At 37.7% G+C, this 24,152-nt stretch overlaps 1 protein-coding gene across 8 annotated transcripts in view; it reads left to right on the top strand.

Moving 5' to 3' along the window:
- Positions 1-1,080: 1,080 nt before the first annotated feature.
- HERC1 (HECT and RLD domain containing E3 ubiquitin protein ligase family member 1) overlaps positions 1,081-24,152 on the top strand; it is a 191,763-nt gene continuing 168,691 nt past the window's right edge. For 5 of the 8 annotated variants that reach the window (XM_045540869.1, XM_045540890.1, XM_045540887.1 and 2 more), the window contains exon 1: positions 1,207-1,336. The gene's annotated coding sequence lies outside the window, so the exon portion shown is untranslated. Of the gene's footprint in view, positions 1,337-24,152 lie in introns of all 8 variants that reach the window. The other 3 variants (XM_045540891.1, XM_045540861.1, XM_045540892.1) reach the window with 2 other exon arrangements.

Below are 24,152 nucleotides of genomic sequence, written 5' to 3'. Positions count from 1 at the left end.
TTCTGTTACAATACCATAATTTTTTACATTAGGAGGCATACATAGCCTGTATGTTCTTTGTGTGTTCCTCCTATGCCTCCAATTAGATTGTGAACTTCCAGAGAGCAGACCGACCAGCTCCATTTTTTGGCTCTATATCCTCACAGTTAGTTACGAATAATTGGTACTCAGTTTAACAGAATATTTTGAAAAGTGGGAGTGTAGGAATAAAAATAGGTACAGGCGCTGGGACTACAGGTGCACACCACCACGCCCAGCTATTTTTTCTCATTTTTTGTAGAGATCGGGGTCTCCCCCTGTGTTGCTCAAGCTGGTCTTGAACTCTGGGCTTCAAGTGATCCTCCTGCTTCAGCCTCCCAAGGCAAGACCCTGTCTCCAAAAAAAAAAAAAAAAAGGTACAGGAGGTGGGAGGTGGAATTATGGGGGGGAAGGGATATTCATTTAACAATTTAATGACCACCTGAACCTATGTTAGGCCAATGTCCCTCCCCTCACGTGCTTCTTTGTAGACGTTGGGGTCACGGTCAAGAATGTAAGTCACCCAAAAGACAATTTATTTCAGCGTACCCCAGCAGAAAAGAAAACGGAGCGGCAGACCCCAGTGTTCTGGCAGTCCTGCAGCGCACAAAGACACGAATAACGCGGTGGAAGTAGGTCAAGTGAGACGCTTTCATGGGATTGAACTTGACGGGCCAGAGGGCTAGGGTCCGCTATGATGGGAGATAAAGAGTGCAGCGCACCAGGCCCACGTCGGACATAAAAAGGGGTGTGGCCCCCAACCCCGTCGCCAGCTTTTCCACGTGTCCCTTAGTCCGGCAGCACCCGGACGCGGGGCGGTGGGGTCTTCCCCGCCGACCACGAGGAAAACGGGGCGCGCCAGCTGGCCCCCCGCTCCTCACCGCCCTTTGTGAAACGCCTCCAATCGTGCCTCATCGAAGGGGTCCGGACACCGCGGGCGGACGTCCGGACTCCGCGAAGGCTTAAAGGTGAGGGACACGCAGCAGCAGGGTGTCCCCGAACCCTGGTTAGCTCCCCCCTCCCCCCACAAATCCCATTCCCCTTTTCCCTCTGCCCGCAGTCTCGCTCCGCCTCACCGGCTTCTGGCCTCCCGCGCTGGGCCCGGGGGGCGGGGCGAGCGCGCCAGACTGCGCGAGAGTTCCGCCCAAATCCCGCGAGATTCGCCTGCCGCCGCTGCCGCCGCCTCTTACGTCTTTCCCTTTGACAAGTCGCCGCTGCTGCAGCAAAAATAAAGGACACGGTCGCCGCAGCCGCTGCCGAGCCCGGCTCCGGTCGCTGGAACCGCGCCCCACCCCCGCCTGCTCCAGAGCCGCGTACGGTAACGCCTCCTCTTCTGTCCTCCTGGCCATTTGTGCGTGTGCTCGGCCCTTGGCGCAAGGCCGGCCGGGGCCGTTCCAGGGCCGCCGCCGAGCAGGGCTGCTGGGGTCCCGGGTGGGCAGCAGGCGGAGGCCTGAGGGAGCCCTCCCGGCGCGGTGCGGGCCCCCGGCCCCAGAGGCCTCCCGCCACCCAGGCGTCTCCGCAGCCGCGTTAGAAGCCGAGCTGCCGGCCGGAGAGGGCCCAGGGACCCGCCCCTCCAGCAGCTTGCTGTACCTGTCCCTCAGCCGCTCGGTGGTCGCGTTTCTGACCTTCTCTCTCACTCTTTTATCAGCTAACGAGCGCCCCTCCCCCGACCGGCGCTTGGGCTGGGAGGCCGCAGTCCCACTCTCTGTCGGGATCCGGGTAGAGCCGCGACCCCAGTGCCCCCAGTTGCCAGCCGCATCTAGAGGGCTGGAGGTCGGGACGACGTATCTTTCTCCTCTCCTCTGCCTTTGGGTAGGGGCAGCTCATCGTCTGGTAAACCTTCCTCTAAATCCACCGCCCCGATAAAATAACAAATTATAAAGCCTTTGCTACCGGGAGGGAAGGCGAGGCGCATTGTGTAATCTCCAGAGTGAGATGAGGGTGATGATGACAGAAGCTGTCCCGGGGAGCATGGTGAAATCTTTTCTGTGATGGGTGGCAGGTTCCTGGGAGACACCAGGAGGACAGGAGCTGGTACCTCCTCTCCCAGGGGGTTATGTAAAAGACATGCTCTCTATCTCAGAGAGTGAAACACAGGGACAGAATTTTCCTTAGTTTTAAAAAATGTCTCTAATACTTAGAAAATATGGATAACCAAATAATAGAAACAACAAATCTGAACAAACCAATCTTTGTAATTCCAACTCCAGAGATAGCATTTCATGGTTAACATTTTGGTGTATTTTCAGACAGACACATTGTTTTTCAAGTAGTGCTTGGCTCGTCCTCGCATGGGACTTCCCCATTCTGTATATGTTCCGAAAATGATTTGTTTTACTTGAATCATTTTTTGGCCTGCTTGATTAAAACTGGTTACTTGTTCATTATCACTGGCTGTACTCTGTCATCACTATCTCTTTCAGTGGGCCCTCTTCCCAAATGATTGTTAGCTAAATGGATTAAAAAGTCAAACGTTAAAAAATCAATTATTTGGATCTAGTACATAAATATTTTTACAATTTTACTTGCAGTGGTTGCTCAAAAAGGGGCAGTGTTTGTGAAAAGCAAAGAAACTGTGGTTATTCTTAGTGGTAAGAGACCTATTTACCTCAAGGTTTTATAAAATTGATTTCTATTGGTTATTTTTAGAACAAAATTGTTGTGACATTGTTTCATAGTACTTTTTGTGATTAATGTGGGATGGGTTTTTGCCTTTGGTATGTATGTTTCTGTATCTTTTGTTTATACAAGCAAAATTGAGTGTCCTAGGTGCCTGTTTTATGCATATGCATACATATATACATGTCTGTATTCTGTACCTGTACACATTTATATATCTTGGATGTGAGTTAAAAATATATTGTTATATTATTTGAAAACAGGCAGCATTAGGGCAAAGTACAGTCATACTATTTCCCCCAAATCACATGACAGGATTGTATGGCAGAATGAAATATTTAGAGAGGTTGGAAATCTGGTGGCTTTTAAAAATAGGATAGATGATCATCTGTCTGACGTTGTTGTTATTAGAATGGAGCCTATTAAGGCTCCTTGTAATTCTAAACTTATATGAATTTTGCTTTCCGTAAGGTTCTTACCATTTTGCTTCTTAAATTTCTAGTCATACCTTTTGCATGTGACACTTCCATTCATTTGCTGGTCATGTATTCCATTCCCAGTGCAGGCATGCTGATGGTATATGGAGGAGAAAGGAAATGTAAACATGTCACTTAATTTTCTCATTAATATAAACATCTCCTGAAAATTCCATTTGATTTAAAGGAATTTCTGAGAATGTGTTGTTGATTGGACTGGATTTGTTAGTAGAGGATGTAAAGAATAAATAATAATACAATTCTAATGTCCCAAGCATTTTTTCTCAACTAAGTAGGACTAAATAATCCTTAATATTAGAAAGAATAAAAGGACTAGATACATTGAACATCTGAGCTTTTACAATTCAGATTTTTGGATCTTTAATTGATGATAATGACATTGTGGTTTGGGGTGTGGGGAAAAGTTTGTATTAGGATAAAAGCAAACTGGTGAAACAAAACTTGAATTTAATAGTTGGACAACTATATAAGAACAAGTAACAAAGTTGCTGTAATCTATTGAAGATGGTTTTTTTTTATTGTAAATAAAACTTTGCCTTAACAGACACATGAAATGTGTTGTTACAGGTACATACTGCTGATTATCATGATATTGAAAACATAAAAATTGGTCAAGTCATTTAAAAAGTTTGCAAAGCCAATAAAGTCACATCTGGCAGCATTTTTTTTAACTAAAGAAATTATAGTAAGGGAGCATAAAATAAGTAATTTACTTATTAGATGCTAGGTATGATTTTTATGAATTTAGTTCGTTCTGCTGTTACTTACTAGGTCTTCTGAATTAATGGGAATGTTAAATTCCAGATGAAATCCCTGAGCAAGGAAATATGACAGTGGCATCAGATGATTGATTGATGGATTTTATTTATTTATTTATTTGGAGATAGAGTCTCACTTCCCTGGGCTGGAATGCAGTGCATCCTCCCAGCTCACTGCAAACTCAAACTCCTGAGCTCAAACAATCCTCCTGCCTCAGCTTTCTGAGTAGCTGAGACTACAGGTGCAGGCCACCGTGCCTGGTTATTTTTTATATTTTTTGCAGAGATAGGGGTTTCCCTTGCTATGTTGCCCAGGCTGATCTTGAACTCCTGGCCTCAAGTGATCCTTCTGCCTTGGCCTCCCAAAGTGCCAGCATGGCGCCACCGTGCCGCCCTTATTTATTTAACGATTTATTTTGAAATAATGTTAGACTTACAGAAAAATTACACAGATAGTACAGAGTTCTTTCTTATATTCTCCTCACTCAGCATCCACTAATATCAACAATTTACATAACCATAGTATAATTAGCAAAGCCAGGAAATTAGCATTGGTATAATACTACTAAGCAAAACATAGGTCTTATTTGAATTTCACCAATTTTTCCCCTTAATGCCTTTTTTCCTGTTCCAGGAGTTGAGGATCCCACATTTCGTTAGTTGTATTTTCCTAGTCTCCTCCAATCTCTGACAGTTCTTCAGTTTTTCATTGTTTTTTGTGACCTTGACACTTTTGATGAGTACTTGTCAGTTATTTTGTAGAATTTCTCTCATTTTGTCTTTGTCTGATGTTTTTCTTATGATTAGATTGAGGTAGTTATTCATGGTTTGCAAGAAAACTATAGAAGTGATGTTGTGTCCTTCTCAATTCATCTTATTAGGGAGTACATGGTTTTGATATGTTTTATTGCTAGTGATATTTTAACCTTGTTCACTATTAAAGTGGCTTCTGTTGTTTCTTCACTGTAAAGTTACTATTTTTTCTTTTGTAATTGATACATATCTTGGGGGAGATACTTTGAGACTATACAGATACACTGTTTCTTTCCAAACTTTCTCCGATTGATTTTAACATCCATTGGTGGATTTTCTCTGCAACAGTTATTACTGTGGCGTTCGGCTAATAGTGTTTATGTATTTTTGTCATTCCTTCCTTTTACATTTATTAATTGGAATTCTTCTGTAAGGGAGAGATGTCCCTTCTTCCTCATTTATTCAGTTACTTATATCAGTGTGTTCTTACCAGTATCCAGTACTATCATTATTTATTTTATTGCTCAAATTGTTCCAGTTGTGGCCATTGGTAGCTCTTTCTGTTTGGCCTCCACTCTTTTTCAAGCACTTGTCTTTTTTTTTGAGAGAGAGTTTCACTCTTGCCTGGGCTAGAGTGCCGTGGCATTAGCTCACAGCAGCCTCAAACTCCTGGGCTCAAGCAATCCTGACTGCCTCAGCCTACCCAGTAGCTGGGACTACAGGCATGTGCCACCACACCTGGCTAATTTTTCTATTTTTAGTAGAGATGGGGTCTCACTCTTGCTCAGGGTGGTTTTGAACTCTTGAGCTCAAGGGATCCTCCCACCTCGCCCTCCCAGATTGCTAGGATCACAGGCGTGGGCCACTGTACCCGGCCAAGCGCTTGTCTTATATACTGGGGCCACGGCTATTCCATGCTCATATTTTTTTCTGCCTCAGTCCTGGAATCACCTACTTCCTCAAGGAGCTCTGGTTCCTTTTATTGGAGAATAGTATTTAATATCTAAATCGGTTTACTTGGTATGTTTATTGGGTTGTTATTACTCTTAGGCCTTCAGATGACAAAACTAGGAAATATATGTATATATACTAACCCATGCATGTGCATACACACATTTATATCTGTATTTCTATATACATAAAAAACCATGAGTTGATATTGATACTTTCTGTTCCAATCCAAGGTCACAAAAAGGCTCATTCAACCTTCCCCCTTTCCTTATCTTTCTCTGTCAGAAACCTGGTCCTCATATACACACTTACTTATTTACTTCCAGAGTGCGCATCAAGTGGTTATTGCTAACTCATACTCTTATGAAAAACATACTTAGTAATTAGAGTATTTGTGGATAATTCATTTTGTCTTTAGCCTTACAGTATCTAGTCAAAGTACTGTTTTCCAAAGTTATTTAGGTTAGTTATTTTCTTCCCTCCTCCCTTTAGTGTGGTTATGTTATTCATCTGTAAGACAGTTAGGTTCATTTGTTACTCTTTGTATTCCATTTTGGGTTCGCCCCAATGCTGGTTGATTTTAATGATTATTATTTTTTTTTGGTATATGAAACATTATAGTTACTAAACACTGCTACTTAAAAAAGTATACTCACAGAAGTGTCACTCTCTCCTTATTCCTACTACATTTCTATCTCCCCACCTTTGTTTCTGCCTCTTTCCCATGCCTTATAGGTAACCAGTCTTTTTAGTTTCTAGTTTTTCTCTTCCTTTATTTCTTTTACACAAACGAACATGTACATGTGTGTTTTCATATATTCTTTTCTTTTTTTTGGCATACAATTTTTTATTGATATACAATTCACATATCACAAAACTTAGCCTTTTAAATGTACAATTCAGTGGTTTTTTAGTATATTTACAAGGTTGTACAACCATCACCACTATCTAATGACAGAATATTTTTATCACCCCAAAAAGAAACCTTGTGTCTATTAGCAGTCAGTCACTCCCCATGTTTTCTTTCCAATCTTCTGTCTGTATGCATTTGCCTGTTCTGGACTTTTTGTGTTAATGAAATCATATAATATGTGGCATTTTGTACTTGGCTTCTTTCATTTAGCATAATTTTGTCAAGGTTCATCAATGTTGTAGCATGTATCAGTATGTCATTCCTTTTTATGGCTGAGTGATATTCCATTGTATAAATATAGCATATTTTGTTCATCCATCAATTGATGGACATTTGGTTTTCCACTTTTTGGCTATTATGAATAATGCTGCCATGAACGTGGACATGCAGTTTTTTGTGTGGTCATGTTTTCATTTCTCATGGTTATGCCTAGAAGTGGAATTGGATTACTCTAACTTTTTGAGGAATTGCCAAACGGTTTTCCTACTCCCTTCTTCTTTTACACGAAGAATATATTATACTCTTTTGTACTTTCTGCACTGAACAGTATATTCTGGTAATGACTCCAAATCAGTTCATTCTTTTGAAGAAATTTTCTTTTCATAGTCTTCATTCTTTTTACAGCTGTGTAACTGTATCTTATTTAACCATTAGTCTGTGTGTGGACATTTAGGTTGTTTCCTATATTTTGCATTATGAAGAGTGTTGTAATAAATAATCTTTGTCATATGTATTTTAGTAGTGTTAGAGGTGTATCTTCAAGGTAGATTCCTGTAAGTGGGTTTGCTGAGCCAAAAAGTATACATGTGGTTTTGTTAGGTATTCCCAAATTTTCCTCCACAAGTGTTGTACCAATTTGCATTCCTGCCAGTAATAGAGCACCTATTTTTCCCGCAGCCTCACTGACAGAATGTGTTGTCATGATTTTTAATTTTTTTTTTTTTTGCCAGAGATAAGTCATTTAAAAATTGCTTACTAGTCCTTCCAGTGACCCCTTGTGGAAGGGAATTTAATACAGGTGGTTGGTGGGTTCTTACAGCTTGAAAATGAAATACATTGTCCACCCACCAATATTACACTGATGCATGTAGGTTATTACATGCAGGTAAAGTTGATTAGCATGCAATTTCTGGCCTAGTGAAGATTTTTCATTTGAAACCTTTTACGCTTAATGGAGGTGCTGTGAAATATTTGTGGAGTTTAACAAAGGTTAACAAATTGTAAGGAGAATATTTCTTCCTCTAGAATATGTATGCCATAGTAATTACTGGTTCACATTGTATGCTAGTTATTATGATCAGTATACAAAGTACATATTGATACCCCCGGTGTCAATTTTGACCAGTAATGGTAATATCTGGAACTGTCATAGTTCCATAAGGAAGAAGGACAATCTTAATAAAGATGAAACTGACAGTTTAAAATTCTAGATTAGGGTAATCCTATCAGATTTCATTGGTGACAAGAAACTAAGACAACATGAAAAAATCCCCATCTTAGAGGGTAACAAGTTCTATAGTTACAAGCAAGGCTGGTAATTTAGGTTCTTTCCCGGAAGGGGCACTGCTCTAGGTGCTTAAAACACATTAATAAAAAAATCAAAGATTCTTGCACTTGAGTAGCTTATATTCTAGTGGTTTTCTGATGAAATGATGTTCCCAGGATTCTGAGTGCTGATTGTGAATGGAACCAGTAGAGGTCTTGTGTAGTCTTAAAGTAAAATCACCTTTGGTGCTATAAAAACCTCAAATAACACTTGATCTTACTGGTTGTAAAGAGAAGCCCATGAAAAGTCACGATGGTAACTTATGTTGTTCACCAATCTTTTCTTTCTCATTTTATTTATTTATTTCAGGTTTACTTATTTATTGTATAAATTTAAGGTGTACGACATGATGTTTAGATATACGTGTATATATAGTGAAATGATTCTTACAGGTAAGCAATTTAACATATCCATCTTCTCACATAGTTACCTTTTTTTTTGGTGGTGGTGGTAAGAACACCTAAAATCTACTCTCTTAGAAAATTTCCAGTATACATTATTGTTAATTATAGTCCTCATGCTGTACTTTAGATCTCTAGATTTATTCATCCTATGTAACTGCAACTTTGTCCCCTTGACCTACATCTTCTCCCACTCCCTAACTGTTCTATTCTCTGTGTCTGTATATTTGACGTTTTTTTAGATTCCACATATAAGAGAGATCATGCAGTCTTTTTTTTTTTTTTTCTATGTCTGGCTTATTTCACTTAACGTAATGTCCTTCAGGTCCATCCATGTTATAAATGGCAGGATCTCCTCTTTAAAAGCTGAATAACATTCCACTGTGTGTGTGTGTGTGTGTGTGTGTGTGTGTATGTGTGTGCATCACAATTTTTTTTCTAGTCATCTATTGACAGACATTTAGGTTGCTTCTGTATTTTGGCTAGTGTGAATAATACTGCAGTGAACATGGGAATGCAGATATTTCTCTGATGTACCGATTTCATTTCCTTTGGGTATATACCAAGAAGAGAGATTGCTGGATCATGTGGTTGGTTTCTTTTTAATTTTTTATGGAAAACATTGTTTTCCGTAATAGCTGTTCCAGTTTATATTACCACCAACAGTGTACAAGTATTCCCTTTTCTCCACACTCTCACCAATGCTTGTTAGCTCTTGTCTTTTTTTTTTTTTTTGCACAGCACTTTCAGGATTGTGAGTTATCTCTTTTTGATAATAGCCATCCTAACAGGTATGAGGTGATATCTCACTGTGGTTGTGATTTGTATTTCCCTAATGATTAGTGATGTTGAGCACCTTTTCATGTACTTACTGGCCATTTTTATGTCTTTTTTGGAGAAATTGACTACTCTGGTCCTTTGCTTATTTTAAAATCAGGTTATTTATTTTTGTTTTTGTTTGTTTGCTGTTGAGTTGTGTTAGTTCCTTACGTATTTTGGAAACTGATGCTTTATCGTATATATATTAATACACAGTTTGCAAATATTTTCTCACAGTCCATAGGTTGCCTTTCATTTTGTTGATTGTTTCCTTTTGCTGTGCAGGAATCTCTCTCATTTTAAATGATTCCTAATAGAAGTAATGTAATAATAATAGTGTTTTTTTCAACTAGGGTTTCATGAGAGAATCAAACCCTAATGCTCTAAAACACCTGGACATTTGTTGTATGTAGAGATTTAACTTCGTTCCAGTGCATCTAGAATGGCACTAGTTATATACCATGCTTGAGAGAATTGAGAAAATAGTCAACTCTATTGTTTGAGTTTAGATGATGAGCCCCAGTTGAGAAAGGTCATGGGCTTTGTAGTCAGGTAGATCTGTCTTTTTTCTTTTCTCTTCTTTCTAACTCTATCACTTAGCAGAGTAGATATTAGGCACGTCTTAATCTCTTAGCCTCAGTTTCCTAATCTGTGAAATGGCAATAATAATAGTTGCTACCTGATAGGATTAAATTTAAAAAGTCTTCCCTATCTACATTTTTTGTTTTTGTTTTTTTTTTGAGACAGGGACTCACTCTGTTGCCCAGGCTAAAGTACATGGCATCATCATAGCTCACTGCCTCACTGCAACCTCCAACTCCTGGGCTCAAGTGATCCTCCTGTCTCAGCCTCCCCAGGAGCTGGGACTACAGGCATGTGCCACCACACCTGGCTAAGTTTTCATTTTATTTTTATTTTTTATTTTTGTAGAGATGGAGGTCTCACTGTTTTGCTCAGGCTGGTCTTGAAATCTGGCCTCAAACGATCTGCCCAGCTGGGCGAGGTGGCTCACGCCTGTAATCCTAGCACTCTGGGAGGCTGAGGCGAGGGGATCGTTTGAGCTCAGGAGTTCGAGACCAGCCTGAGCAAGAGTGAGACCCCCATCTCTACTAAAAATAGGAAATCATCTGGCCAGCTCAAAAAAAATATAGAAAAAATTAGCCGGGCATGGTGGCACATGCCTGTAGTCCCAGCTACTCAGGAGGCTGAGGCGGTAGGATTGCTTGAGCCCAGGAGTTTGAGGTTGCTGTGAGCTAGGCTGATGCCATGGCACTCTAGCCTGGGCAGAGCGAAGACTCTGTCTCAAAAACAAACAAACAAACAAACAAAACGATCTTCCCACTTTGGCCTGGGATTATAGGCATGAGTCACCACACCTGGCCCCAGTTACATTTATCTAGTTTTGTGGTTTCAAATATTGTTTATATGTTGATTGACTCACATTTATGTCTTCAACCCAGACCCCTTTCCCAAGATCCAACGTCATAATTTATCTGTTTATTCCACACCTCATTTGGCTGGCTAATAGGCATCTCAAACTAAATTTGTACAACACAGGAAGGTGCAATTTCTGTTCTGCTCTTAGAGAATCCAGTCTTAGTAAATGGCAGTACCATTCAGCTAGTCAGTCACTCAGGTCAAAATCCTGAGTGTCATCTGTGATTCTTCTTCTTCTTTTTTTATATCCTATAACCAGTCCATTAACAAATCCTGGTGAATACATTTCTAATTTGATCACATTTCATTATCTCTACCTAATTATCCTGATTTAAACCACCATCATCTGCTTGGGTTAATTACAATAGTCTCTCTTCTGGTTTCCCTACTTTCTCACTTGACCTCCTGTTGCCCATTTTCTACTTCATAGCTAGAATGATCATTTTAAATGTCAATCACTCTGTACCTTAATGCTTTAAATGACTTCCTTTTGCAATTAAAATAACAGCCAAATTCCTAGCCATGGCCTATGAGGTCCTACATGATGTTGTCCCTGCCTGCCTCTCTCCCTGTTTATTCCATGCCTGCTACACTAAACTTCTATATTCTTTGACTGTGCCAGGTACATTCCCAGGGCTTAATACTTATTCTTCCCTGTTTGAAGTGCTTGTCCCTTAGGTTTGTTTGCACTGCTGGCTCCCTCACATTATTTGGACTTCTGCTTAAAGATAGATCCTCTTTAGAGAGCTCTTCAGTGATTGTGGTATAGAAAATAACAACTATCCTCCATTCCCCTTGTGTCTCTTGCTTTATTTTTTATGGCACTTAATGCTTCCTGAAATTTAATTACTAATTTGTCTGCCTGTTTTATTTGTCTTCCTCACTGGAACATAAACTCCATGAAAGCAGGAACCTTGTATGTCTTGTTCATTCAAGTGCCTAGAAAAGTCCCTGGCATGTAGTAAGCCAGGGGTGCAGCACCAGAAAGTTGTCTGTGGAGTAAAATTGCCTCTAAATTAGATTAAGTGATTCTACCTTTTTTAGAGTTTAAGCTAAAGGAGAACTATTAAGTCAGTTAAACAATACTGAATATTTTACATTGGGTGTTTACATGTGAAATGTTAGGATTTAGAATTTATTTATTTATTTTTTTTAGAGGTAGGGTCTCACTCTGTTGTTGCCTAGGCTGGAATGCAGTGGTGCAATCATAACTCACTGTAAACTTGAACTCCTGGGCTCAAGCGATCCTCTTGCCTCAGCCTCCCACGTAGGTAGGACTATAGGTGCCAGCCACTACACTTGGCTAATTTTTTTTTTTTTTTTTTTTTTTTTAGAAATGAGGTCTGGCTGTGTTGCCAAGGCTGGTCTTGAGCTCCTGGCCTCAAGTGATCCTCCTGCTTTAGCCTCCCAAAGTGCTGGGATTACAGAAGTGAGCCACTGCATCCAGTCTCAGGATTGAGAATTTATAACATGATAAAGAGCATATAATTGGTCATAGCATGTGCTAAGTGAGTTGTAAAAAACAAACTTGAATTTTTAACTCTTGTGCTTGTTGCAAGTATTTAATGTACTTTTTGGTTGTCCCTTAATTATGATGGTAAGGATGTTAATGTAGTAGTAATATTTGCTCTTGCTTTTGGCAAGTTATTTTTCCTCACTGTAAACTCCTGATTTAAAGCCTTTGTTGATTTTGATTTTTTTGATATTGCTTTTGCCTAATCTTTTTTTAAAAAACTAAATATAGTTGTATTTATAGAAGCACTTTAAAATTTTGCCTTATTTTAAGACCTTAGTCACTATACCATAAACCTCTTTGGTCATGGGCGATTTTATGTGATACAACTCAAGTAAGCAGCCTTGCTAATTGATGGTATTGTAATTAAATGGATAACCTAATGTAGAACTAGGAAGATTATATTATCTATCTGTTAATATGAATTAAAAGTATGTGGGGGCCAGTATCTTTTATATGAGGTATTATTGAACTTTCTTATGCAACCAAGTATCTAGTCATATGTAATGAAGTTTTGTTAGTAATGGGATCATATTTCTGCTTTCTCAGAATTGCTCATTGTTTTGGGAAGAATGAGTAATGGAGAATGATGGAGAGATTTGTGTAATTTAGTAATGATGGTGTTATGGGGGAGTAGACAGATACACATATAAAGGAATAACATTAGCAAACATTTATGGAGCATTTACTGTGCAGGTATTGTTCTAAGCAATTTTTTGTATTATTTTTTATTTTATTTTTAAATTGACAGATAAAATTATATGTATTTCTCATGTATGAATACTACATGATATTTTGAAGTATGTATGTGTTGTGGAATGACTAAATCTAGCTAATTAACATATGCATTACTTCACATAGTTATCATTTTTGTGGTGAGAACACTTAACATCCACTCTCTTAGCATTTTTCTATGTATTATTTAAACCACTTTTAAACCTATCAGGTAAAGCCTTATTTTGCAAATAAGGAAATTGAAGCACAGAGAGGTTAAGTAACTAGCCCAAGATTACACAGTTAGTAAGTGATGCAGACTGGATGAGAATTCAGAAATGAAAGGGATATTGGTAATTGTTGGGGGCAGAACATAGAAATGGCCATCCTCAATGTGATGGCTTTGGGTAACCTAAAATCCCATCCAACTAGTGTTGTGTGAGCAGGACCATTCTATATAGGTGTTCAGGCATTCATGGTGACTGTTGAGTCAGAATTTTAGGGATTACATATTGCTTTGATTTCTTAAAGACGTTTCTTGTTCTATTTTGCCAAGAAGAAGAATACATGTTAGAAAAGAATGGTAACTGGTGTGTGAGGATTAAACTTTGCTAGAGAAAAGTGAATATTCGTGAAACTTTATGCCTTGAAATATGAAGCTTTTCCTGGTAGATTTTGAAAGCCAATGATATTATTTTAAAGAGCAAGGTTAAGCAAACTGTCTAGTGTACAAACAAATAGAGAAGTAATAATTTACGTTTGTTTATAGCTTTTTAGTTTACAATAATACTTTTGTAAAGATTTTCTCAATTGATCTTCATAACACCTCTGTAAGATAGGCAAATATTATTCTCCTGTTTAACATGTTAACTGCCATGTGAGTTGTATTTAACTCATGCTAGTTTTTAGGCTAGGGCCTCATGAAGCAAAACCTGGGCAAAACCCTGCAGTTGGTTCGTGAAAATCTTACTTGTTGATATTATTATTAAAATTAATATTGACAAATTAATTCTAAAAATGTGGATTAAATGAATAGAAGTCAATAAATTTCATTTTTTCATTAAATTTTTCATTAAATTAGAAAGCATCATTTTGTTTTTGAAGTTTTTATTCTATTTTCATAATAAAACACTGTGGCCCCAAGGAAAATGTTTTTTTTTTTTTCTTAGAGTGGCAGTCAGTGTGTTAACAAACTTCCGTAGAGAAGAGAGGGAGCTGCCTGAGGGATGAGCCCCTGAATAACCTCAACCTCTAATTGTCCTTTTTTATGATGTCCTTTTTTATAACCTGAGAATAAAAGTTGCTATTTCTTTGTAAAACTGCCAGAGTGTGAGTGGTGGACTTCTACTTTGTATGGCATTGCAGGCTTGATCTTTAAAATAAGTAATTGGAAAATGGCTTAATGAAAGCAGAAGAGATACTTGGCGTCATGAATGGTCCAAGATGGCCTATTATAATTGGCATGTTCTTAAATAACGTTTGTTATACTAAAAGCCTAGGCATTTTAAAGAAATGTCATTTAGGTTAAAACTAATTCTAATAGCAACAGTTGTAATATCTTTTAAACCAATATTTTAATTAAAACTTTCTACTACTTAGGCTGCAGTAATACTGAGGTGGTTTTTATTGTATAGTAGATTAGCATAGAGGGGGAGCGCTTTATTAAAGTCAAAAAAGAAAGTGGAGTAGCTTCAGAAAAGGCAGATATAATAATGTGTAGCAGTAGTGAAATGCTGATAAAAGTTTAGTATGTCTCAGTTTTCCATTGTTCATTTTGAAAATAGTTGAATGGCTTTAGTTAATTTAGATTGGTCTAAGATATTAAGGACTTTTCAAAACTCTTAATGGTATGCTGTATAAAGGAATAAAGTCACGTGCAAATTCACAGAATCACTTAGCTTTAAAGTAATTGATTGACAAAATGTGACTCTGTTTTGCAAAAATCAAAGGAATTGCTGAATATTTTGTATTCTTAAATTCGTATTTAAGATGTATTTTAGTTCTCTCAGTGTTATTTTCTTTTTCCATGGTACTCTCTTGTGCTGCCTCCTTATCGCCACCCCCTCCTTCTTCATCTGCCATCTGTTGGTTTGGCTCCTTATTTCAGAGTAGGCAGGCAGGAAAGGGTTTTTGTACACAAGATAAAACTAGTCCTGTTTGGGAGCTCAGTAAGCTGGACTGTTTATGCAGTAAGTCTGCTGACGATAAATTCCAGAAGTATTAAAGGCCCATAGGACTAGAAGGATAGCGATGACTCTGCAATATTGTCTGCAAGTTTTTTCTGTGACTGTTGTTTTATTTAATAAATAAAAATTTAAAAATAAATCATACATAAGCACTGTATTTTTTTCTATAGAAAGCTATATATTGGTTAGGTGCTGTTAACAGACATGTAAATAAGGGTAATTACATAGGAGAGTTTAGCATGTTGATTGCTTGGGAAATTCATGTCAAATGAGTCCTTATAGTACTCTATAAATATAATTTGATCCTAAAATATCCTAATATATATTTCAAATATATATTAGTATAAAAGTAGTGAGAATAGTATAAAGAACTCCCATGTACCCAGCATGGAGCCTCAAGAATGATCAATTCATAGGCAGTCTTGATTCATCTATATTTTTATCAACTACCTCTCACCCCCAGTACCTGGATTGTTTTAAATCAGATCCCAGACATATAATTTGTATATTTCAGACCACTTAGTATTGATTTCTAAAAAATAGTCTCTCTTTTTCTCTTTTTATAATGTAACCATAATACCATTATCATACCAAAAACATTTTGTGGCAAGTTCTTTTTTTTTTTTGAGACAAAGTCTCGCTTTGTTGCCCGGGCTAGAGTGAGTGCCGTGGTGTCAGCCTAGCTCACAGCAACCTCAAACTCCTGGGCTTAAACGATCCTACTGCCTCAGCCTCCCGAGTAGCTGGGACTGCAGGCATGCACCACCATGCCTGGCTAATTTTTTGTATATATATATTTTAGTTGGCCAGATAATTTCTTTCTATTTTTAGTAGAGACAGGGTCTCGCTCTTGCTCAGGCTGGAATCGAACTCCTGAGCTCAAACAATCCACCCGCCTCGGCCTCCCAGAATGCTAGGATTACAGGTGTGAGCCACCGCGCCCGGCCCGTGGCAAGTTCTTAATATCATCAAATATGTAATCAGTTTTCATATTTCTGATTTATAGATAGGTACGGATATTAATATATAGTTTATTTGCTTGAAGTGTCATTCAAATAAGGTCCATACTTTACAATTGTTTGGCATGTTTATTAAATCAGTTTTAGTCTTTAGACTCTCTCCAACAGTTTTTTTCTTCCTTACAATTTTTTTTTTTTTTTTTTTTTTTTTTGAGACAGAGTCTCACTTTGTTGCCCAGGCTAGAGTGAGTGCCGTGGCGTCAGCCTAGCTCACAGCAACCTCACACTCCTGGGCTTAAGGATCCTACTGCCTCAGCCTCCCGAGTAGCTGGGACTACAGGCATGTGCCACCATGCCTGGCTAATTTTTTTTTTTTTGCTATATATATTTTTAGTTGGCCAGATAATTTCTTTCTATTTTTAGTAGAGACGGGGTCTCACTCAGGCTGGTCTCGAACTCCTGACCTCGAGCGATCCACCCGCCTCGGCCTCCCAGAGTGCTAGGATTACAGGTGTGAGCCACTGCGCCCGGCCAACAATTTTTTTTTTATTGAAAGAAACCAGGTGGTTTGCTCTGAGAAGCTTCCCATGTGTCATTTTGCTGATTGTATCTCTGTAATGTCATTTAACATGTTCTTTTCTCTCCCAGATTTCTTGTAAATGGTAAATTTGTTTTTTTGTAAGAGTACTTCATAGGAGTAGTTTGTGTTTCCATCAGGAGGTACATAAGGTCTTATCTCTCTTTCTGATGTTAGCAGCTACTTAGATTTATTAATTCGTCAGGGATTGCAAAATAGTGAAATACTGTTGTTCCTTCTTCATGTTAGATGCCATTTCAGAAAATATTTCTTCAAGACTGTAAGTTGTATATTTAGGGCACTATATTTATGCCAGCACTAATACTAGGATGATTTGATAATGTTCTGTGGTGGAATTCCATTAAGGGAAGAGTGCAAGTCCTTATTATTGAAAATTGAGAGAAAATTTGGGAATATTCAATAAATAGATTTGCTTAAAGGATGTTTGGCCAATAAATAGGTTAAAATTCCATCATGAGGTAAATACCTGTCACCTAGAGTATGGGCTGGTCATTGGTGGTTTTCCTTTTTAAGAGGTCGATGAATATGAATTCAGAAATTTCAAGCCTGGGTGCAGTGGCTCACGCTTGTAATCTTAGCTAGCACTCTGGGAGGCGTAGGTGGGAGAATCCCTTGAGGTCAGGAGTTCAAGACCAGCCTGAGCGAGAGCAAGACCCTGTCTTTACTAAAAATATAAAAAAAATTAGCCGGGCAATTAAAAATAGAAAAAATTATCTACATGGTGGGGTACACTTGTAGTCCCAGCTACTCAGGAGGCTGAAGCAGGAGGATCACTTGGAGCCCAGGCGTTGGAGGTTGCGGTGAGATAGGCTGACGCCACAGCACTCTAGCCCAGGCAACAGAGTGAGACTGTGTCTCGAAAAACAAAACAAAAACCGAATTCAGAAATTTCGAAAGTGATTTGTGCAGGGCAGCAGTTATTAGTGTCTTTTTTTTTTTTTTGAGACAGAATCTCACTCTGTTACTCTGTGTAGAGTGTAGTGGCATCATCATAGCTCACTGCAACCACAGACTACTGGGCTCAAGCAATCTTCCTGCCTCAGCCAACCAAGTAACTGGGACTACAGGCATGTGCCACCATGCTGGGATAATTTTTTTTCTTTTTTTCTACTTTTGGTAAAGACTCGGTCTTGCGTTTTGCTCATGCTGGTCTTGAACTCAGTTCTTGATGAATAACGTATATCAAAGAAGAGTAGTGAATGCTTTTGAAATGAATGAGGATTTGGGTCAGAAAGAAAGCTTACATTTTAACAAATAGAAATAACTCCCTCCTAAGTATAAAAAGTAATATATGTTTGTTGTAAACAATAATTTTAGATATTAATAGTATAGAGAGATATAAAAAAAGTGAAAACCAACTCTAATCCCACCACGAGATTAACCACTGTTATATATTATGTGTAGTTCTCCAGATTTTTTCTTAGATCTGTTTATATATTGAGAGAATTTTTTCAAAATTCTCAGTATATTGCTCTATAAACTGAAATACTGTATTCATAAAAGAAGACATTGATAGACATTTGGTATTTTGCCTGTACCCCAGTAAAAAGGCATTTGCAGGGACAATAAGCATAAAATGGTAATGTCCTGGGTAAAATGGGATGTATAGTTCCCTCCCCTTTCCCTGCTATACTAATAGCTGACTTGTTAGTAAAGGCTTGTTGAGTAACTAAAGGAACATATTTGGGGATATGTTAATTTAAGGAGACAGTGAGTAGTATAAAGCTTTGTTTTATTGTTTTTCTGTAGACTTTGGGGTTTATTGATTATTTTGTACTTTGGTAGCAAAAAAACCCTTTTATACTTTCCTAAATTGTATTAAAAGATAAGTGACTCCAATGTTTTTAAGTAAACATTAAGAATAATAAAGTGTGGCTCTTCTGGAGCACTCTGTATGTGGGCTCTGTATGTGGTCTCTGTGTGTGTGTGTGTGTGTGTGTGTGTGTGTGTGTGTGTGTGTAAAACCATCTCTGATTATCAGTACTATTGGGAAGGCGGGAGGGGAAAGGAGCCTGTTGTGTTGTGAAATGAATTTTTGTACTTGAAGTCCATTCTCAAGGAACTGCCTGTAGATTCTTTAACAAATCTTGCTTCCTGATTTATGGGCAACATCTAGTAATTTGCTTTGTTAATCGTTCTCTCTGCCCAAGCAGATTTTTGGGATGGTCTTATTTTAAAAATATTTTCCTTTTTGAGGTTTGGGTCATATTTTATTTATGTATCTCAGCATTTCCTTGTTGGTTCTAAGTTAATGGTAAGGCTTATGTTTTTAGCTATTCTAGTTCCTTTGCCTTTCTATATAAATTTTAAAGTAAGCTTGTTTATAACTAAAAAAATCTTTCTGGGATTTTGGTAAGTATTACATTAAATCTATAGATCAATTTGGGAGAGAATTGACATTTTTGTATAATATTTAGTCTTCCAATCTAGGAACATGGCATGTCTCTCCACCTATTGATTTCTTTCATCAATGTCTTGTAATTTTCAGCATGTAGATCTTGCACGTTTTGTTAAATTTGTACCTAGATATTTATTTTATTAAAAAATGTTTTAAAAACTGTGAAAGTATACTGTACACTCATAGAAGTATACATATTGCAAGTGTATAGCTTCATGAGTTCCACAGGCATGGGCTTATTTTCATATTCTTCCTATTTTCTGTCATCCTGAGAGATTTTCAGGAGGGAGTTAGGTAGGGTTCAAGATGAGGAAACATTTCATACAATTTCCTCCTGAGTCAGGTCTTCATAGTGTGACTTCAGTGTTTTGTGTAAAAGTTAATTCTCAAGGCAATAGACGTATCCAAATCAGTTGGGCCATTTAGATTTTCCCTGCTATAATTTACCTCCAGTCCTGTTAAAATAGACATTAGATGTTTTCTGACATAGAAATTCATACTATTTTAAAACATTGAAGATGTGGGTTGAAGATTTTAGAGATGGAAAGTTCTGTTTTCCCATAATTTTAGTGAACCAAGCTATTCTGTGCCCTTTAGCTTCCTTTTGTGTAGTTTGTACAAAGCACATACTTAAGTAAACTTGTCATCTTGCTGTCTGGCTTTCCTCTTACTTATAGGAAAGGTAGGCAACTTAGCATCTATGTTTTTCTGCCAGCTCATTTTTGAGTGAAAGCTACAAATATAGCTCTGAATTTATAGAGATGGTATCACTTTAATTACTTATAGGAAAATGATTATGTCACAAGGAAATTGGAAGTGAAATTTGCTTAATACAGATACTCTTGGGAATAAATGAGTTTATTACATATGCTCCATCAGGAATAACATGGTTAATAATGGAAAAACCATACTTAACTCCTATGTATACTTTTATTATAAAAGATAATCTTTTTTTCCCGCTTTCTTCTTTACATCATTGGAGTTCAGCTGTGCCTGTTTCAGCTGTGTCTACCCTCCTCCCCAAATTTTGATTTTGAAAACTTCTCAAAGTTATAGAAAACTTGAAGAATACTACTATGAACGTCCATATACTTTTCACCTAGATTCACAAATTGCAACATTTGCTGCAACTGCTTTTTTCTCTTCTCTAAAAACACATACATTTGCTTTAAATGAGAGTTGTAGTCATCATGACATACTCCATCCTCCCCCAGTACATTGGCCTGTGTCTCCTAAAAATAAGGACATTCTCCAACATAACCACAATACCTTTATCACACCTAAGGAAAATAACATTAATTCATTATCACCTAATGTGCAATGTTTGTGTTTAAATTTTTCTCATTTCCTGCATATATTTATAGTTTTTTTTTTTTCTGATCCAGGATCCAATTGCATTAACATCGCTTTTGGTTTTTATGTCTCTTTAAATCTAGAATAATTCTCTATCTTTTAAAAAATGACATTAACTTTATTGAAGAATCTAGGCCAGTTGTCTTATACAGTGTCCTACAATCTGAATTTGTTCCTTGTTTCTTTAAGATTATATTCAGGTTAAACATTTATTGCATTAACAATATATAGGTGATATTTTGTACTCCCTGCATCACCTCAGGAGGCACTTAATGCCATTTTCTTCTTTTATAGGTGATGCTAAGTTTGATTGCTTGTTTAACATGGTGACTACCACCAGATTGTTTCACTGTAAATGGACACTTTTTTCCCCCTTTATAACTTACTAGTAAGCAATCTAGGGGGTGGCATTTTGAAATTATGTGAAAATTGTCTCTCCCACAACCCTTTTCAAGTGATTTTAGTATCTGTGGAAGATTATCCTTGCCTGAATAACTTTTTTAAATAAAAAAATCCTTGACTGGGCGCAGTGGCTCACATCTGTAATCTCAGCACTTTGGTAGGCCAAGGCAGGAGGATCACTTGAGGGCAGGAGTTCAAGACCAGCCTGGGCAACATAGTGAGATCCCATTTCTACAAAAAATTAGAAAAAAAAATTAGCCAGGTATGGGGGCATCCACCTATAGTCCTAGCTACTCAAGAGGCTGAGGCTGGAGGATTGCTTGAGCCCTGGAGTTGGAGGCTGCAGCGAGCTATGATTATGCCACTGCACTTCAGCCTGGGTGACAGAGCAAGACCATGTCCCTTAAAAAATATCCTTAAGCAATATGTGCACATGGTAAGAAACCTGCATACTATAAAGGGGAGTTTACAGCCAAAGATATGCCTCCCTTCCATTTTCTATCTTCATTTTTCTGGTTTTTCTCAGAGTTAACTGTTAGCAGTTTCTTGTATGTCTTTTCAGAGATTCTCAACCACTCTAGTCATGCATTCATATATATATCCCTTCTTTTTTTTCCTTTTTACACAAATAGCTCATTTCATGAAGCGCAATATTTTCAAGGTCTGTCTGTTTTGTAGCACATACTGAAATTTTGTTTCTTTTTATGGCTAAGTAATATTCCAGTGTATGTATGTATCACATTTTGTTTATCCATTCATCTGTTGATGGACACGGGTTATTTCTGCCTTTGGCTGTTATGAATAATGCTGGTAATGAACATTGGTATACAAATATCTGTTTGAGTTGGGTATATACCTCTAAGTATATGTTGCTTGGTCTGCATTTTAATGTATTTTTAACTTTGCAGTTATCATTATAATTTGATACATTCCAGATAATTATACACCTTTCTCATTCATTTAAATAATTGCCTTGAATTCCAGTGTTTGTGTATAGTTTATTTAACCAGTTTCTTATGTTGGACTTTAGATTGTTTCCTCTTTTCTTCTTTTTTCTTTTTTTTTTAAGATAGAATCTCACTCTGTTGCCCTGAGTAGAGTACTATGGCATCACCTTAGCTCACAGCAACCTCAAACTCCTGGGCTCAAGCGATCCTCCTGTCTCAGCCTCCCTAGTAATTGGGACTATAAGCACACGCCACTGTTACCGTGCCCAGCTAATTTTTCTATTCTTAGTAGAGACGGGGTCTCACTCTTGCTGAAGCTAGTCTCAAACTCCTGAACTCAAGCAATCCTCCTGCCTCGGCCTCCCAGATTGCTAGGATTACAGGCATGAGCCACCATGCCCAGCCTGTTCCCCTTTTCTTACTTTTTTTTTTTCTATTCTAAACAAGGCTACAATAGACTGTTTCTTAGTTTAAGTGGTACCTTGTTTCTTGATTAAAACTGCAGTGTGAAAATGTTGACTGAGCCTAGTGCCACTGAGCATACCTCCTAAATATCTTTAAAATTCATTTCCTTACAAGCCCAATGTACTGTTGTTTTATTTTAGGCCCTGATTTCTTAACTCAGCTTTTGGTGTGGCCCAGGATTGCTCTTTTGTGTCCTGGCCATTCTGTTATTCTCTTTGCTCCCTTGGTATCATCCATACAGAGTTCCTGCTCTGTAACTTTGTTATGGAGCATTATGATATTGTGTTGTGATAGCTTAAATATTTTTATCCACTTCTGAGTTCTGATTCCTTTAGAAGCACTGTGCTTTGTATTTGTAGAACTCCCTGCTAGGGATAAATTTTGCATATTCTTATTAAGTTCTTAGTATTAATAGTAATAACTCAGAATACCTTTGTTAAATTAACATTTAATTATAGATTTTTTTAAAAAATGCACAAATAGGACTGACCTTAGTTCATTAGTGAATGTGAACTTTATTTTTGTTTATTTATTCACTTGATGAAGAGGTTAAAACGTAACTTTGAAACTAGTTAGTGGTTGATACCATTATGTCCCCCCCAAGTTCTTTTGATAATATTTTCTCTTTCAGATAATCTTTTGAATTTTATTTTTTCCCCCAAATCATATTCATACATTCATATCCTGTGATTGATTGAGGAAGTAGCCATGGTACCTACTTCCTACATTTTTGCTATTTCTCCATTTTTTATTTTAGGGAGCCTCATAAGAATGAGTTCTTTAAGTATAAATTGGGTATATCATTGGGAGTTCAGTGAGGATAAATTTACTAAAAATGTTATAAAAGTCATGATGTATCCTGTCCTCTATAGATGTTAGCAGATTGATGGTTCTAAAGAAGTAGGAGGAGATTTTTTTCTACAAAAAATATGATGAGGACCCTTGGCTTCTTCACTCCTCCAGAAAATCTACTTTTGCTAAAATCTAGTGTCTGGTTCATGGCCACTAGTCAGCTGCAAATTAAGGTATCCTGCATGTACTGACATTTCTGTTTGCATTTCTGGATTAATTGCATCTATTAGAAAAACAGGTTGTTAAACTTGACAAATGGATAACTTGCTTTACTTTTTTCCCCCAAAGATTCTTTCATTAAAAAGTACATTGATGTTCTAAAAAAAACCCAAGTTTGATAACCATTATTTGGAATCATTACATTAAAAACAGAATCATTAAAAACACAGTGAATTTGGTTATAGCTGCGTGTCATAAAGTTTTTGTACTAGAACATTGTAGTAATGTATTTTTATTTATTTTTGTCAACAAGAGTTACTCTATTTCTAACGTTGTGCTAATATCTATGAAGAAATATGGAAGAAGGAAGTTAAAATAGCTGATGTTACTTCCCTTTAGGGGATATATGGTGAAAAATTAGAGATCATAAAAGATAATGCCTTAAATTTATTTTTACAGTTTTCTAAGTAGTTTCATGTTAGCGACATAGAAATTCCAAGATGAGAAAGATAGTTGATGGTTAAGGTTATTAGAACAGATTAAGTTTTTGGGAAAAAAGGTAGAATTTGAATTAGTACCTGAAGAAAGTGTAGGATTTGTTAGGTGGAGAAGAATGGGTGGGTATTCCAGAGGGCAGCAGCATGAGTAAGGGTACAGAGGTAGGAGTGGACAATGGAGTGGTGGTAGGGATTGGGTAGGGGATGCCTGCCAGTTTAGCACAGAGACAGCTGAGGAACACAGGGTAGTAATATTTGACAGGTGGAGGGGACAGTTGATTGTGAGCCTTAAGCAGAGTAAGGGATTTTAAGCCTAGGGAGCTGTATCAATCAGAGGCCTGGCAGGAAATAAGCAGATTAGTTGTAGAGGTTTGGGTAGGGTTAAGGAAAGCAACAG

This window comes from Lemur catta, chromosome 1 (genome assembly GCF_020740605.2).
Source record: "Lemur catta isolate mLemCat1 chromosome 1, mLemCat1.pri, whole genome shotgun sequence".
Lineage (NCBI taxonomy): Eukaryota > Metazoa > Chordata > Mammalia > Primates > Lemuridae > Lemur > Lemur catta.
Note: the sequence above shows the minus strand (reverse complement) of the source record. Positions and strands in the feature narration are given on the sequence as shown.